We start from the raw sequence: 14976 nt of genomic DNA on the forward strand, positions 1-14976 counted from the left end.
TATAAGGTTAGTATCAGTTGGATAAATGCAACTATATGAAAGTTCTCCCTTCTGGGAAAGTGAAAATAAACAAAAGCATTTCATTCAACTTTCTATGAAAACAGTGAGCTCTGAGCAAAATCCAAGTGTAAGCATTTGTTTGTAAAGCTATTTGTTCTGGAATTATTTTACAATTCCTCATTTTGCAGCTTAATATTAGCTTTCCTTGGTGCAAAATGTGAGAGAGGGCTTGGGAAATCTGAGTCGTCATGAGGACAGGAAATGATCACGTAGGTCTTTTTAAAATGAAACACTGAAGTAACACATGGGGAGGGACACAATTCTATGTTTTGGATTTTATATATGCTAGTGGTGGAAAATGACTTCTACTTCAAATGCAAAACTCCCCTGGTTTTCTTTCACAGTTGCTTTAACAGAAGCTTTTGAGCCTGCCTTATGGCTGAGACACTTGTGACTCTGGAATCAAAGTGCAGTGGTGTGCAGCTTGTTTTAAGGCATGAAAACAGGCATGTGTGACTGTCTCGTAAATTGAAGAGTACGCAGGGAAAGAGTGAGGTGAGGCAGCGTTCACCTGTGTGAGAATGAAAAATTCTGTGTGTTGTGGGTCTGAATGCTTTGTTTGCATCTCTTTCTTGGTCTGTATCCTCAGAAAAGCATGATGGCTTTAGAAAGTGCTATATATCACCTTGCCAGCCTCTCTTAATGAAGGAACTTGTCTGTGAGCTCATATGGGCCAGTTTTGATGCTGTAAGTCACCAAGCTGGGCACTGAGTGGTTCAGACATCGTGCTGAAGGCTAAATGAGAGAGAATCCCCAGAGGAGCAGTTCATGTGTAGGAACCTTTAGGATTATGGAGAAAACCATCACTGCTCTGTGATTTGCCATAATTGCGACAATCCAGGCTAGCAGTTTTTCCCAGCTTTCATCCTTTTGTGAGACTCTTCCTTGCTCAGCAAAGACACTGTGCCCATGGCACATGAAAATATAAGTGTCACCAGAATGCTCTGTGGCCATTGTTTATGAGGCAAACCCATCAGAATCCATGTCCACGATAAATGTGAACCCCAGACAGTTAAAGAAACAAAAGAAAAAGAAATACCAGCACCTGGGCAGCCTGATGCTCAGCCTTAGTGGATGGAGCTGAGGGATGTTGGTCATCCTGTTTCACATAATTGCATAAATAAAATTCGTAATTTCCTCCCCAAACATGTCCTCTGAAGGCAGTGTGGGTGAGTGACACATTGAATGGTGGCAAGCATACCTCTTTCCACCTGTTTCTCCTTTTTTCTTTTTTGGGTAATGAATAGTGGTTTTGTCAGCTGCCTGCCTTGTGTTCATCACTGTCAGGGCTGGCAGTGTAACAGATAACTGAATGGATTCAAGGCCACCCAGGGAATGGCACCTGACAGGAGCTCATTCATCACTTCCATTTTGGAGTTCTCTAAGGAAGAGCTGGAATCAAAGAAGTAATCAAGGCTCACAGAGCTACATGAGTGTTTGGGAGGAGTGCTCTGCATTGCAAACAAACCAAGATGTCAAATCTGTTTTGTAAATGAAGTGCTTTTCTCGAGAAAGTGTAACTGTCACTGTAAGTGTATTCCCTGTAATATACTTCTACTGTGACTGCCTAGGGCCACAGCCCAGCTTCCACATAAAAAATTGCAGCTGAGAGCAGAAGATAAAAAGGTGCATTTTAAAATGTGGTTCAACCATAATGGTTTGTTTAATCAGCCTCTCTATCTTCAGTTCTGGTCTGGGCATTTGGGTTTCATTCATCCCATGTAATTGTCCCAGAAACTGTGATGCTGGTGAGGTCCAGGCATATGCTGCACTTTGCTATGGGCTGTGTTGACTTCATGACAAGTAAGAGAGTCTGCCCTTAAGACTAAAGTATCCTGTTAATATCACAGAATCACAGGTAGGGTTAGAAGGGACTTCTGGAGATCATGTAGTCCAACCTCCCTTCCAAGACAGGGTCACCTAAAGCAGGTTAAACAGGAACATGTCCAGGTGTCTTTTGAATGCCTCCAGAGAGGGAGACTCCACGACCTCCCAGGGCAGACTTGTTCCAGTGCTCTGCCATCCTCAATGTAAAGAAGTTCTTCCTCATGTTGAGGTGGAAACTGTGTTTTAGTTTGTGGCCATTACCCCTTTTCCTGTCTCTGGCCACCACTGAAAGGAATCTAGGCTCTTGACACCTGCCTTTGAGATATTGTATTCATATATACTGATGAGATTCCCCTCTCAGTCTTCTCTTCTGTAGACTAAACAGGTCTAGCTCCTTCAGTCTCTCCTCATATGAGAGATACTTCAGTCTCCTAATCATCTTTGTGACCCTCTGGTTGGCCGCTCTCCAGTAGCTCCTTTTCTTTCTTGAACTGTGCAGACCAGAACTGAACACAATACTCCAGAGGTGGTCTCACCAGGGCTGAGTAGAGGTGGAGGATCAACCCCCTTAACCTCCTGACCATACTCTTCCTGATGCACCCCAGGACACCATTGTCCCCGCTGGCCACAAGGACACACTGCTGGCTCGTAGTCAACTTGTCATCCACCAAGACTCTCAGGTGCTTTTCTGCAGGAGCTGCTCTCTAGCAGGTCAGTCCCCAGCCTGTACTGGTGTTTGGGATTATTCTTCCCCAGGAGCAGGACCCTACACTTGCTCTTGTTGAACCTCATTAGGTTTCTTTATGCCCAATTCTCCAGCCTACCAAGGTCCTGCTGAATGGCAGCACAGCCTGTTGTGCTCTCAGCTCTGCCATTCAAACAGTTCTTTGTCCACCTCACAGTCCACCCCTCTAACCCACATTTCCTGAGCTTACCTATGAGGGTCACAGTGTCAAAAGCCTTGCTGAATTTAGTTTAGACACCATGCACTACTCTCCCTTTGTCAACCCATCCTACCATGTCATCATAGAAGGCTATCAGACTGGCCAAGCACTTCTCCTTGGTGAATCCATGCTGACTACTCCAGATGACCTTCTTTTCTTCTACGTTGTTAGTGATGAACTCTAAAATGATCTGTTCCATCACCTTTCCAGAGATGGAGGTGAGGCTGACTGACTGGTATTTTCCCATGTCCTCCTTTTTCCCCTTTTTGAAGATGGGAGCAGCACTGGCTTTTCTCCAGTGATTGGGCAGCTCTCCTGTTGTCTATGGTTTTTCAAAGATGATGGAGAGTGACTTAGGAACAACATTTGCCAGCACCCTCAGCACCTCTGGGAGCATCCCATCAGGGCCCATGGATATATGGGTGTTAAGTCTATGTAGCTAATCTCTAACTCAACCCTCTATGACCAAGGGGAAGTCATCCTTTCTCCAGCTTTCTTTTCTTACCTCAAGGTCTGGGATTCCTTAGGGCTTTGCTCAGTATAAACTGGAGGGAGCAGCAAGCTCTCTATTGGCAATGAGCAAGGGGTGCTTTGGATGCTGAGGATAAAGGTTGATGGTCAGGTTAAAGAGAGGAAAAGAGCAGCAAAGAGTACCCAAGAGTACTTGAGTGCGCGCAGTTCCACCTTGCAGGCTAAGAAACAACCTGAGGGGTCCTGCAACCTCAGCTAGGTTCTCATGCCAAAGGGTTAACAGTACAGCAGCACAAAGACCATTGGTGTCATGAGGTCTGAACAGGCTAAATTAATATGGCGTTAATGACGTTATGCGTATCACAGCTATCTGCAAGTTTTCCTTCATGTTTCTTTTAGGAGTGGCACCTCTAAGGGAATGGTGGAAGGACGCTTTGGTTTCAGGGCATGCTGCTGACCAGACATCCTCCAGCACCCTACCTCTTTCTTAGAGGTAAAATCACCCAGCTTTACTAACTCAGACATCACAAAAATTTCAATAGTCATCTGGTGAGAAGGTAAGAAAATTTAACATGTAGAATAGGAATTGTAATCAACTGAAGAACCACTTGCAAAATTCAGGCTCATTTGGGCTCCCCTCTAAAAGTAGAGGGTATTTTGTAATTTAGGACCATCTTTTGGTTACAGATGTCTTTATTACAGGCAGGATAACTTCTTCAGGAATTTTTTATGGCACAGTGGAAGTCTGTCAAAGAGCATCACTGTAAACTCATGGCTTAAAGTGAGGAAAAATGAACGTCAAAGAAATTTTGTGACAAATGAGGGTCTGAGAGGAAAAAAATGAGTATGAAAAAATGAGGAAGGAGGAAGAATGTTGGAGAACGATATTTGGTCTCGCAGTGAATAACTCGGGAGCTTCTGTGATCACTTTTTTAAAGGGAAGAGTTCTGTGTGGACCAGCTGCTACAGAGTGATGGAGCTGTAGACAAGGACAGTGAAGCCATTAAGGCAAACCATACAATCATAATGAACTGCTATATCCTATTCAATTAGCTGATCAGAGGCACAGGAAGAAAATACTAATTTGAAGTTATGATGCAATAAAAATGTTGTAATGTGTAGGTGCAACATTTTATCTGCAATATGTACCCCAGGTTTCATTTGCCATGTCTTTTTGATTGAATTAATTTGCCACAGAACTATTAAGAAATATGTATATTTAATTTTATTCAACACAGAATCACAGAATGGTTTGGGTTAGAAGGGAACTTAAACACCATGTAGTTCCAACCCCCCCTGCTGTGGGCAGGGACATCTTTCACTGGACAAGGTTGTTCAGAGCTCCATCCAACCTGGCCTGGAACACTTCCAGGGATGGAACACCCTCAGTTTCTCTGGGCAACCTGTGCCAGTGCCTTACAACCCTCACAATGAAGAATTTCTTCCTAATATCCTATCTAAACCCATTCTCTCTCATGCTTGGCCCTTGAGATGTACACAAAATATGTCAAGGCATGCAAATCAAGTCACAGTGAAGACAGTAGAATTAAATATTAGAATCTGACTGTTTAACTTGCAGAGAGATACCTGGGTGTGCATGACCTGCCTTATAGAATTTAAACCAATAGAAAGGTGTTTCACAACACAAGGCGTTGTGAATTGGGGAGGGACTGCTCTGAGATTACATAGAAAAGGGAATAAAACAAAATCCTTTTTTCTTCTTGCAGAATAAATAGAGCTAGGTACAGAAGCAAAACCCAGAAGCAGCAAGCTGTTGGTTTTCATCAACTTGTTACTGATCTGCCTTTGATGTTTCTGGTATGTGGACTAGGAGAGGGAAAAGATAATAGTTTACTGGGGTTCAGCTGTGAAAAAATAATTATGAAAGAGCAGCCCTAAAATGTAAGTAGCTAGAAGAAATTCCTTTTGATAAACTATTTTACGAATGATCTACAAAATAGTAACAAATGGTAGCAGCTGAAGTAGATGTTATCAGATGGGGAATAGATTTATCCTTCCTTCCTGGGATTTTGGAATCATCAAAAAATTCCTCTGTTTGAAGCTGAAGAAACAACTTTAAATCATAAATAGTTGTAAATATTGTATTTCTGCTATAACTAGAACATTTTTCTGATAAAGTGGATGAAATTTGCCTCTTTTCAGAAGTATGTCTGATAAAACCAGGCTTAGCTGAAGCAGGAAGCTCTTTTAGGCGGTAATTGCCTTTGTGGACATCAGAAGAAATCACCCCTCTCTCACTTCAGTGGTGGAGTGCTTTTGCTTCCTATAGGCACTGTTGTGCAGCAAGAGAACAGTCATTTCAGCTGGTGTGATTTAAAACCAGCTGAGAAAAGGATCAGGGAGGCTGATGCTAAACCCAGTGGTGCCCTGGCATCACATCAGGGAGAATGGAACAGTTTAGCAAGAGAAAGTGAAGTGTCATTTATGGAGAAAATCGAGAAGGAAGAGAGGACAGGTTTATAAAAATATTTATTATTGAAAAAAATAAAATGTCCTCATGGTGGTGGGTATCACACTCAGTAGAAGAAAAGGGAAACTAAGCATGTTACAATGCCATGACCTTGGGGGGTTCCATGTGTAAAAGGCAATACCCACATCCTCCACGGCTAAGGACCATTAGGGACATTTTTGTCCCTAAAGATGATTATTGCTTTATAAAGAGGGATCCCCCTACCTTTTTGTCCCCCAGCAGGCATGTTGGGGTGGTGATATGCTGCTTGCCTTGAGAACAGCCACTGATGCATTTTCCTATTGTAACCTAACTTCAAATAATTACGAAAATGCTCATTTTCTCATGCAGCCATTTAGAGCTGGAGCCCAGGGCCAAATGAAGTCTGTGGGACACTCTCTGTCAACATCAGTGGGTTTTCCATGAAAGCTTCACCTTTGTAGCTCTACTTTTCTCTATTGGAATGATTTTCTTTATTCAAAGTACATTCAACTCATTTACCCTTTGTCTTTCCAGGATGCCACTGTCAAGGTCAACTGAGTATGATAATTTGTTACTGTGGTCAGTGATATGGCAGTATGTGGAGTAAGTGAGAGGAAAACTTGTTTGTTCTTGGAGAGGAGCCTTCTCAGTTGGTGCTAGAGTAGCCATCCTTCTGCTTACACTCAGTGTGACTGCTGGGAAAGACATCAAGGAGTTTCCCTCCATGAAGTCATCAATAAGGAGTTCCTACATTTGAAGAATAAGGCTAAGCAAAAAGTGTATAAATCAAGCATAAATGGGATGTGGGTTCACCCCTAGTTTGAAATCCAGATTGGCAACTGGTTCTTCATCAGAGAGGAGATTCCTGGTGATATATGGGTGGAATCTCCATTAAAAAAACAAAAAAAATCTATTGCTTTGCTATGCTGTCCTTGTGCCCACTGCGTCCGAGAGGACAGATTTTTCACTTCAGCAGGTGTCTGAGGGAAGAGGGGCCATACTTCATTTTTTCTCATGCTTTGAGCTTCGTGATTGGGTTAGCTGCACTTTTGATTAAAAATATAATATTTATGTAGGTACAAAATGTCTCAGCATTGATGAGACATGTGAAAAGAAAAATATCGGGTGTTTTTTTTTCATACTTTTCAAACCAGTCTGGTCCTTTGAGTTGTCAGGAAGCGTGGTAATAATTATTATAATAATTAGCCGAAGTAATAATTAAAAAGTATTTTACTGTGTTGTAATTGCCTAGTAATTTCACCTTTGTTAATACTAAGAGCAAATTCCCTGCTGGTGTTAGTGATCCTGAATATAAGAAGGATTTATAAAAATCCCCCTTCTTAATCTTGTGCAGACTGAAGTGTTTAATGTTTGATGAAGTTTGTTTTCCAAAGCTTGATATCTGTGCCTCTGGCAGTTCAAACACTGGTGTTGTCACTTAAAAATAGGAAATTAGAGAATTAGATCAAAATGCAGTCAGTAAGTTTTTGCAACTCTTTTCTTCACCTTGTGCTGACATATTTTAATCCCTGTAAAGTAGCCAGGAAGACCCTTGTCTTTGCTGCTAAAGAAAGGATTGGGGTTTTTGACTTGTTTTGTAATCTAATTTTTTAAAAGTTTTTAATTTAATGTGCATGAAGAGTCCCAAAGTGGAAACCCAAGGAAGATGAGGCTTGTTTGACCACAAACTAAGCAAAGAAAGTTGATCAGTGTCTGTGTGAATGCTGCTACATTAATGTTTCAACTTCCATCTAACATAAAACCAATTTACTTTTGTTTTGTTTTTCTACATATTTAGTTATTTTATAATAGCAAAGAGGAAGTCCTACATATGGCTGTGAATTCCATTCCCAGAAGACAAAGTTTTCAGTGAAAGCTTTTATAATAAACATGAATAATGACTTTAAAACCTCTCTGATACTGAGGACCTGAACTATTGCTAATAAAAGATTCTGGGAATGGTTCTCTAGGAGGTAGTGTAACAGGGGGATTAATACTCTGCTGAGGGAATTTGTAAGACCCCAGGCTTGCCCCATGAGCCCATTGAAGGGGGTTTACACCAAAAAGATACAAGGCCCCCAAAATCCACCCAATGGATTTATTAAAAGGGCCTTGTGTTCTTTTATACCTTGAGGCCACGCACAGGAAAAATGTGACAACATCTTCAAGAGATCAAAATAACACACTTTTATGGGTAAACTTTGGAAAATAAGGGAGCTTGGCAAAAGTTTATTGCAAATATATTCAATCAACATAAAGCATTTCACAAAGCTTAGCAAATTCCAACCCATCCAGGTTTAAGTTACCCAAATATCAAGAAAAGGGAATTAGGAGAATAAGGAGAAAGAAAGAGAGTGAGTGAGAAAGAGAGAATTATAGCTACCAGCATAGTGACTGACAGCTGCACTAGAGGCTCCCAAGAAGGCAGGGTGTGGGGGCAGAGCACCATTCCACCTTGGCAGAACCTGATCTGCTCCCTCTCCCCCACGGAGAGTTGTTTTGAGCCATTGAATTTCTTTCAGTCTCTCACAGGATTCAACACTTTTTTGGCAGCCCTCTAAGAAAAATATGTTCAGCAAAGTCTCAGCCAGCAAACTGACCCGTGGTGAATCACCGTCCTCTTTAAGCACTGTTAAAATATCATTACAGCATTACAGATGCAATCCTTTCAGGAAGCTTTTTTTTTAACTTGGGTCAGAGTTTCCTTTTCTCCCTTCATTCTGTGTAATAATCCGAAGAAATCTGGCACAAAGACTACTGGTGTCATGCTGATGACTGGTCTGCTTTTGTCCCAGGAGAGTGGAGAATGGACTCCTTCCTTTTGCCTACTCAGGTCTCTCCTTCAGTAATTAGCTGGAGCATTCCCCTCACCTTTTTTTTTTGCACTTACACTCTTGATGACTCTTCTGCAGCCCTCCAACCCGAGGCTAGAGATTTCTGCACAATGTTTTTCCTTATGGCTCAGACTGATTGCTGCTCTTGGCTGACAGGGCTGTTTAGTATGTGAATGCTTGGGGTTGCCTAGGAGGCATTGCATTTTGGATCAGAAGAAGTCCCAGAGGGTGCCTAATTAAACTTTAAGCTGTACGAAGCCAACTATTTCCCTTTAGATAGGAAAGAAAGTTTATGTCAGGAAGAGGTTTTTGGCTGCAACAAACAGATTGATGTAAGCCATCACAATGGGAATAAGACAAAGAACTCTGATATATATACATATATATATATTAATCTGAGAGAAGGAGTCTGTTTTTCTGCTTACAATAATTTTTTTCATAGTTGCCACAGCTTCAGCATACCCAGATTGATGCTATAGTGGCTCTGACTCAGGGGTTTTGTTTAGCAAATACTCTCAGGCTAAAAGTCTGATAGCCCTTTTTTGCAAATCTTACAATCTTTGAGGGTGCAGACCTATTTCTACTCTGTTCTGAGCATTTATATTTGTATTAAATCTGTTGTTACATTTATACCCTGTACAGATTTGTTTGTTCCTCTTCCTCAAAGTTGGCTCTTCTGGTCTTTAGGTGATTGTAATAATGTTTGGGTGGCAAGGTATGAAGATTGCAAAGAAGTATGTAAAACTTGTTGAATATAGTTTAGAAAGGTAAGAAAAATTATATTGTCTGCAAAAACACAATAAAGAAACTAGATTTGGCTGATATTATGATGTATGTTGAGAGACAAGGTACCTGTTGGTAGGGTATTTTGCCATGCCTTGGGGAAGACAAAAGGAAAGCATTACAATTTAAGTGAAAACCATAAGCCCTAACCCAGTAAGGTTTAGTATTTGGACTTCCAAAGTGCCAGTTTTGAGTATGAATTTGCCATCAGAGGGGACAAAATATTCCTAAAACTGATTTTGGACTCTTTTGCTCCTTACATTGCTTAACTGAATTGATTCTAAATGGTCAAAATAATTTTGAGACTAAAGGCATTTGGACACTGGATTATTATATTAATTATTGACTCGGACCAACTCAAGTGTGTGTGTGTGTGTGTGTGTGTGTGGGGAAGGGACAGGTTGAATTTCATGAAGGTGAGGTGGTGCCCTATCCCATACCCCAGCCCCTTGGTGTCTCCCTGGACATCCCTGGAGCAGCTGTCAGCCAAAGGAAACCTGGGAGCACTGCCCATGCCACACTCCAGAGCCCCTGACCCAGCCCCAGACTGGCGGGAACACCTGGAAGCCTCACCTGGGGGTGGGGGGTGTGGCCACAGGGAACCAACTGCAAATAAAAGCAGCACCACGTGTTCTCTTGTGTTTGCTTGAACCCTGACACCTGGACATGGGGAACTTGCAGAGGACTCCAGTGGGTAGCTATAATTTTCTCATTTTCTCTCCCTTCCTTTACTTCTTCTCCTAATCTCCTTCCTTAATATTTTGGGTAATTCAAAGCTGGATGGGTTGGATTTTGCAAAATTGTATGGGTTAGCATGTGCTGAGTCAATGCTTTGTGGAATGCTTTACTTGGGTTGAATGTTGACCTTTAAACTTTTACCAAGTTCCCTTATTTTCTAAAGTTTGTTAGGAAAAGCGTGTTATTTTTGACCTTCTGGGAAAATGTGTGTGGTGTCTTCTCCTTTGTGCTCTCTCTTAAGCCACTAAAAGAACTGAAGGCTCTTTTAATAAATTCGATGGGCAAATTTCTGAAGCCTTGTATATTTTTTAAGTAAAACCCCTTCAGTGAGCTCATAGCTTGGAGCCTGGGGTCTTACAAAGCTTAATGTTGTTTAGCAGGAGAAACTGTTATCTTAAACTGCAAGAGTAATATCTTAATATCAGAATTTTTTTATTTTTTTTTATAATGGGTGTTGTTATTTGCCTCTGGTCAAGTTGACTTCATTTTGCTGCTGCTGATGGTGGAACAGTGCTGAATGAAAAGTAGCTCCTCTCAGCTCAGGTCTCTTTGTTCTGAGTGTGGTAATTAGTGGTCTTCTTGCAGAAAGACCACAAAAAGAAGTGATAAGGTGAGGGATGTGGAAAGAATTCTCTTCCTTGCCCACTCCACAAAAAAGTTTGGTTTTTTTTTTCTTTCTGGATATTTAATGAAGAAGGAAGCCATATCTTCATATGAGTTTTCTAAATGTGCTGTTCTCATCTTTCTGTCCTTGAGGGCCTTTGTACGTTTGCCTTATTAGTTTTCTCTTCTTACGAATAGAAATGAGAAAAAAAATTAGCAAATCAGTCTTCAAGTAATGAAAGCACATTTAAATGTCCAAGAAGCAAACCAATGTTTTCATGTTTAAAGCGAAAACAATGTAGATGCAATAAAGTTCTAAAGAAATTCTCTGTATATTTAATATTCTTTGATATCAGAAGGAGGAAACATTTCTAAAATTATTGGAAAAATGTTTTTGTGGAATTTTATGGGGAATAAAACAAGGCTTTGTTGGGGAAAATTGAATTAATTTAGCTTAATATTTGCATATCAACCCTGGTGAGGTATGGATTTCAACCCTAACAACTCCTTGAAGCATTCTGAACACAATCTCTTACTGAATTTGTTTTTCAGTAATAGAATTCTCCTTATATCAAATATTTCAACGTGATCTCTCATCAGGCACTTGTGCATCGGATGATTTTGTTTTTCCTTTGTGTTTTGTTCAAAATAGGATTCTTAGAAAACTTATTTGTCATTTATGGGAAAGAGATTTATGTTGAATAGACCTTTTAAAACAAACATTAATGCTATTGCTCAGAATTTATTAGAACAATAGATAATACAAAATTCTAACATAATCCAGGTTTTCTGCAATGTTTTTTGGTTGTTCAGTCTTGCCCTCTGATGTGTGAGGTGATCTATAAGAGCGAAAGGGGAAATCTCCAGGAGTGCCCTTAATTTGCCTGAGCATTTTGTTTAACAAAATATATAACCACAAGCACCAGCAGAAGATTGCACCATCTCTCTCACCATCTGTGTCTAGTTGGAGATTACCTATTAAGAGTGTAGTGGTGGTGACTACAGGTGGGAATGCAAGTTCCCATTTTTTTTAGGGTTGCAGGACATTTCCCATTAGAAGATTATGTTCTGTTCCATTTGAGAGTTTTCCAGTTCATTTTCCATGCTGGGTGACTGCCTCCAGCTCTTGCTTTTTATTTATTTTTTTTATTATTTTCCATTTGTTTAGAGGAGCTTTCAGCATTTTTGCTTGTTGGTTTTGAGGAGAAAAAAAACCAAAAAAAAATTATTTTTTTTTTCCCCTAAAGAAATAACCTTAGTGACCTTTTTCTCTTTAGTGGCCTGATCTCTCCTCTTTTCCCCAGCCCTTAAGGGCAGATCTGACACATCTTTTTGCAGGGCTCTAGGCTGGTATATGTGAGTGATGCTCTTTTTTTGATTGGATGATTTTTGGTTGTTTTTTTTTTTCTAACCTTAAATCTTGCTTGCTTGGGCTGTGCAAGTCCCATGTGGAGCTCATCATGGATTTAAAGTCAAACCTTGGGGTTGGCAATGGATGGCAGACTCTGACTTAATGTGTCACCCCCTGTACTGCATAGGAGGACCAGAGCTGTGGGGTCAACTTCTTCATGCAGACACCCTTAGTGATTTGTTGCCTGCCCTGTGGGTGCTGGGAACAACGGGACCAACCATCTGCTCAGATGCAAAGGGCACAAATGGCAAGGCAGCAGTGGTACAGGAGCAGCTACAGAAATGCCAGGTTGAAGGCATTTTTTTGTTTTAAAATCACTTTCTGCCATAATGCACTCTGCCCTCTTCAGGTGTTTGTTCATTGAATGAAAACAAAGGAAGAATTAATTTTTAGGTTTTTTTGAAAGTAATTGTTCAGATGATAGGCACATTAAAATAAAAATGGATTCATCATGATGCATCACAACCGTTGCTTCCCTGAAATAAAAATTATTAATTTGACAAAATTAGCGGTTACTGGACTAACTTGCTTGCTAATTTAACTATAGCATAGTCATGGATGTATGGATTAGTGAGTAGGTTTTCAGAATACTTGTTACGATGTCTTTGTCAGTCAGGGAAATTTATTATGGCATTGTTGTTGGAGGAGAAGGCATGAATAAGGTCACCCCAGAGTATGAAACGGTCTCTCATACCTATCAATCATGGATCTAGGCACATTTAAACTGCTCAAGAAGTTCATTCTCATGCCCAGGATTTATCTGATCCTTAATGCAGAAGCGCTTTAAATACCAATTTTATACAGAGCTCCATCCTGTACCGGATTATTCTTTGCCATAGCTGCCGTACAGCTATTTCCAAGAGATTGCACTGCAGATGCTTTGGGCTGTGTGTAAGAGCCCAGGAAGGGGGTTGTCTGTGCTTCCCTCAAAGGAAATGTGAGTATTTTGCTGTTATTTAGTAAAGAATGGAGGAAGATGGGTTTGGGTGCATGGGAAAAAGAGCAGCAAACATAGGAGAAAAACAAATGTTGCTTTTGTATCCAACCCCAAAACCTAAATGAGAAGAGTCGGGGAATTATGGTGTCAGAGATGAGTTTTTGCAGTTCTCCCTCACAGCTGACCTGACATTGTCCAGCTTCTCATGCTGCCATTTATGAGGCTGCTGTTGAGTGATAGTTTTATTGATGCTGGTGTGGGTGTCACCTTGGGTTTATGCACAGTAGGCACAGCCAGCACCTGCAGTGGCAACAACATCTCTCTGGGTGTAGAAGGGCATTGAAGTCCCCTTAGGGGTTTCTGCAGTACCAGGCTAATTGCACTGCTGCTTCCCTAATGGTTGCAGTTGTGTGCTGCAGTGATTCTGACCCTCAGAGATCCACAGTGTTCTGCTTCCGATGGTTTTCCTCATTTCTACTCCTCCCCTGAGCATGGCTCTTGGCTACCCTGGTGTGGGAAACGAGCTTGGGTGAAGATGGGACGTGCCATCCTTGCGTAGGTCACATGCTGGAGATCAAACCATATATTTCCATTCAAACCTTCTATCATCCGTTTCTTTCACTTCTTCCTACTCCTAATGGCATCCTGTTTCTGCTTCAGGAACATGGCAGAGGTGTCTAAATAATGTGATGTGATGCCTCTTATGCCATTGTAAGCTATGGATTGTCACACAAAAGGATTTTGAACTGTGATGGCCCTTATGTCAGGGCAGAGTGGGGCAGCACTCCATTCTGAAGTGACTGCTGCTTCAAGCAGAAAACAAAGTATAATACTTTTGTTTGTAACTACACATAACTATGTCTGGCTGCACAATTACCAGTACTTTAACCATTTAGTGGGAGACAAGAAAGTAAGGTGGGGATTAAATGAAATAACAGCTATCTTTTTACATATTGAGATTTTTAGGGTGTCATTGTGCTGTCAATATTTTTTTCATTAGGTAGATTATTTCACAGGGATTTTGTTTCTGTCTGTTCCCACTGGTCCCAATAGTTGTAGTCCGTGTTTCCAAGGTGAGGAAGGTTGGCAGCACTGCCAAGTGGTGTGGTAATAGATGAGAGATGAGAAGATAAACTGCCCAGTTCTGCCCACTCACCTCCATCCTATAGATGCAGATTGACTCTAGGACATGCAAGGGCTGCCAAGTAGTTAACCTCCCGAAAAAAAGAGTGCAGCAGCAACAAATGAACTGTCCTTTGGTGAATCTTAATGCTTCCTTAATTACACCCCTGTAGGGTATGCACAGCTTAATAGCCAGCAGTGTCCACAAGGATAGCAATTCGAACTTAAGTATTGCAAAGTTTTAGGGAAAACAGGTACTGTAAGTTTTTGAGAAGGGATAAAGGAGAAAAAAAAAATGAAGAGGATTGGAGAACTGGGATTTAAAGTGTCTGATGTTATTCTGTTTCCTTTCCTTTCTGCCAATATTGAAATAGAGATGTCCTGTATAAAATAATCTCCTCATTGAACAGATTCTCACAGACTGTCTATTTGCATGGGAATGTTGTACATGTTACTCCAGCAAAGTGGTACTAGAAAATTGTCTTTTTGAACAATCATACTCAAGCCTAAGTACATACGCACGAGGAGGCAAATACTATTAGATTTATTAAAATCACTGATTTTTGCTATGCTAATATCTATTCCCCCTTCAGGCAAGACTGAATGTAGCTAATCTGTCATGTATTTTGAGTATGGGAAAACTGAATAATTTCTCTTTGTTTTTAAGCCCCTCAGACTATGTTGTTTGAAAATGTTTCAGATAAAAAAATTACTTAAAAAAGTGATTGCTATACCATAAATCTGTCAGCATTTTGCCTTGAAGTCAGTGGGCTGCACCAACCTGAGGTACTAAC

The 14976-nt window shown here is 40.8% G+C and overlaps 1 protein-coding gene across 1 annotated transcript in view; it reads left to right on the forward strand.

Annotated features, from left to right (window-relative positions):
• Window positions 1-3691: 3691 nt before the first annotated feature.
• SLC7A11 (solute carrier family 7 member 11) overlaps window positions 3692-14976 on the forward strand; it is a 222657-nt gene continuing 211372 nt past the window's right edge. The window contains exons 1-3 of the mRNA XM_027690024.1: window positions 3692-3859; window positions 5030-5120; window positions 6289-6531. The gene's annotated coding sequence lies outside the window, so the exon portion shown is untranslated. The remainder of the gene's footprint in view (window positions 3860-5029; window positions 5121-6288; window positions 6532-14976) is intronic.

The sequence above is a fragment of the Neopelma chrysocephalum genome, unplaced genomic scaffold, assembly GCF_003984885.1.
Source record: "Neopelma chrysocephalum unplaced genomic scaffold, ASM398488v2 Primary Assembly neopelma1_79, whole genome shotgun sequence".
NCBI classification, from domain to species: Eukaryota; Metazoa; Chordata; class Aves; order Passeriformes; family Pipridae; genus Neopelma; species Neopelma chrysocephalum.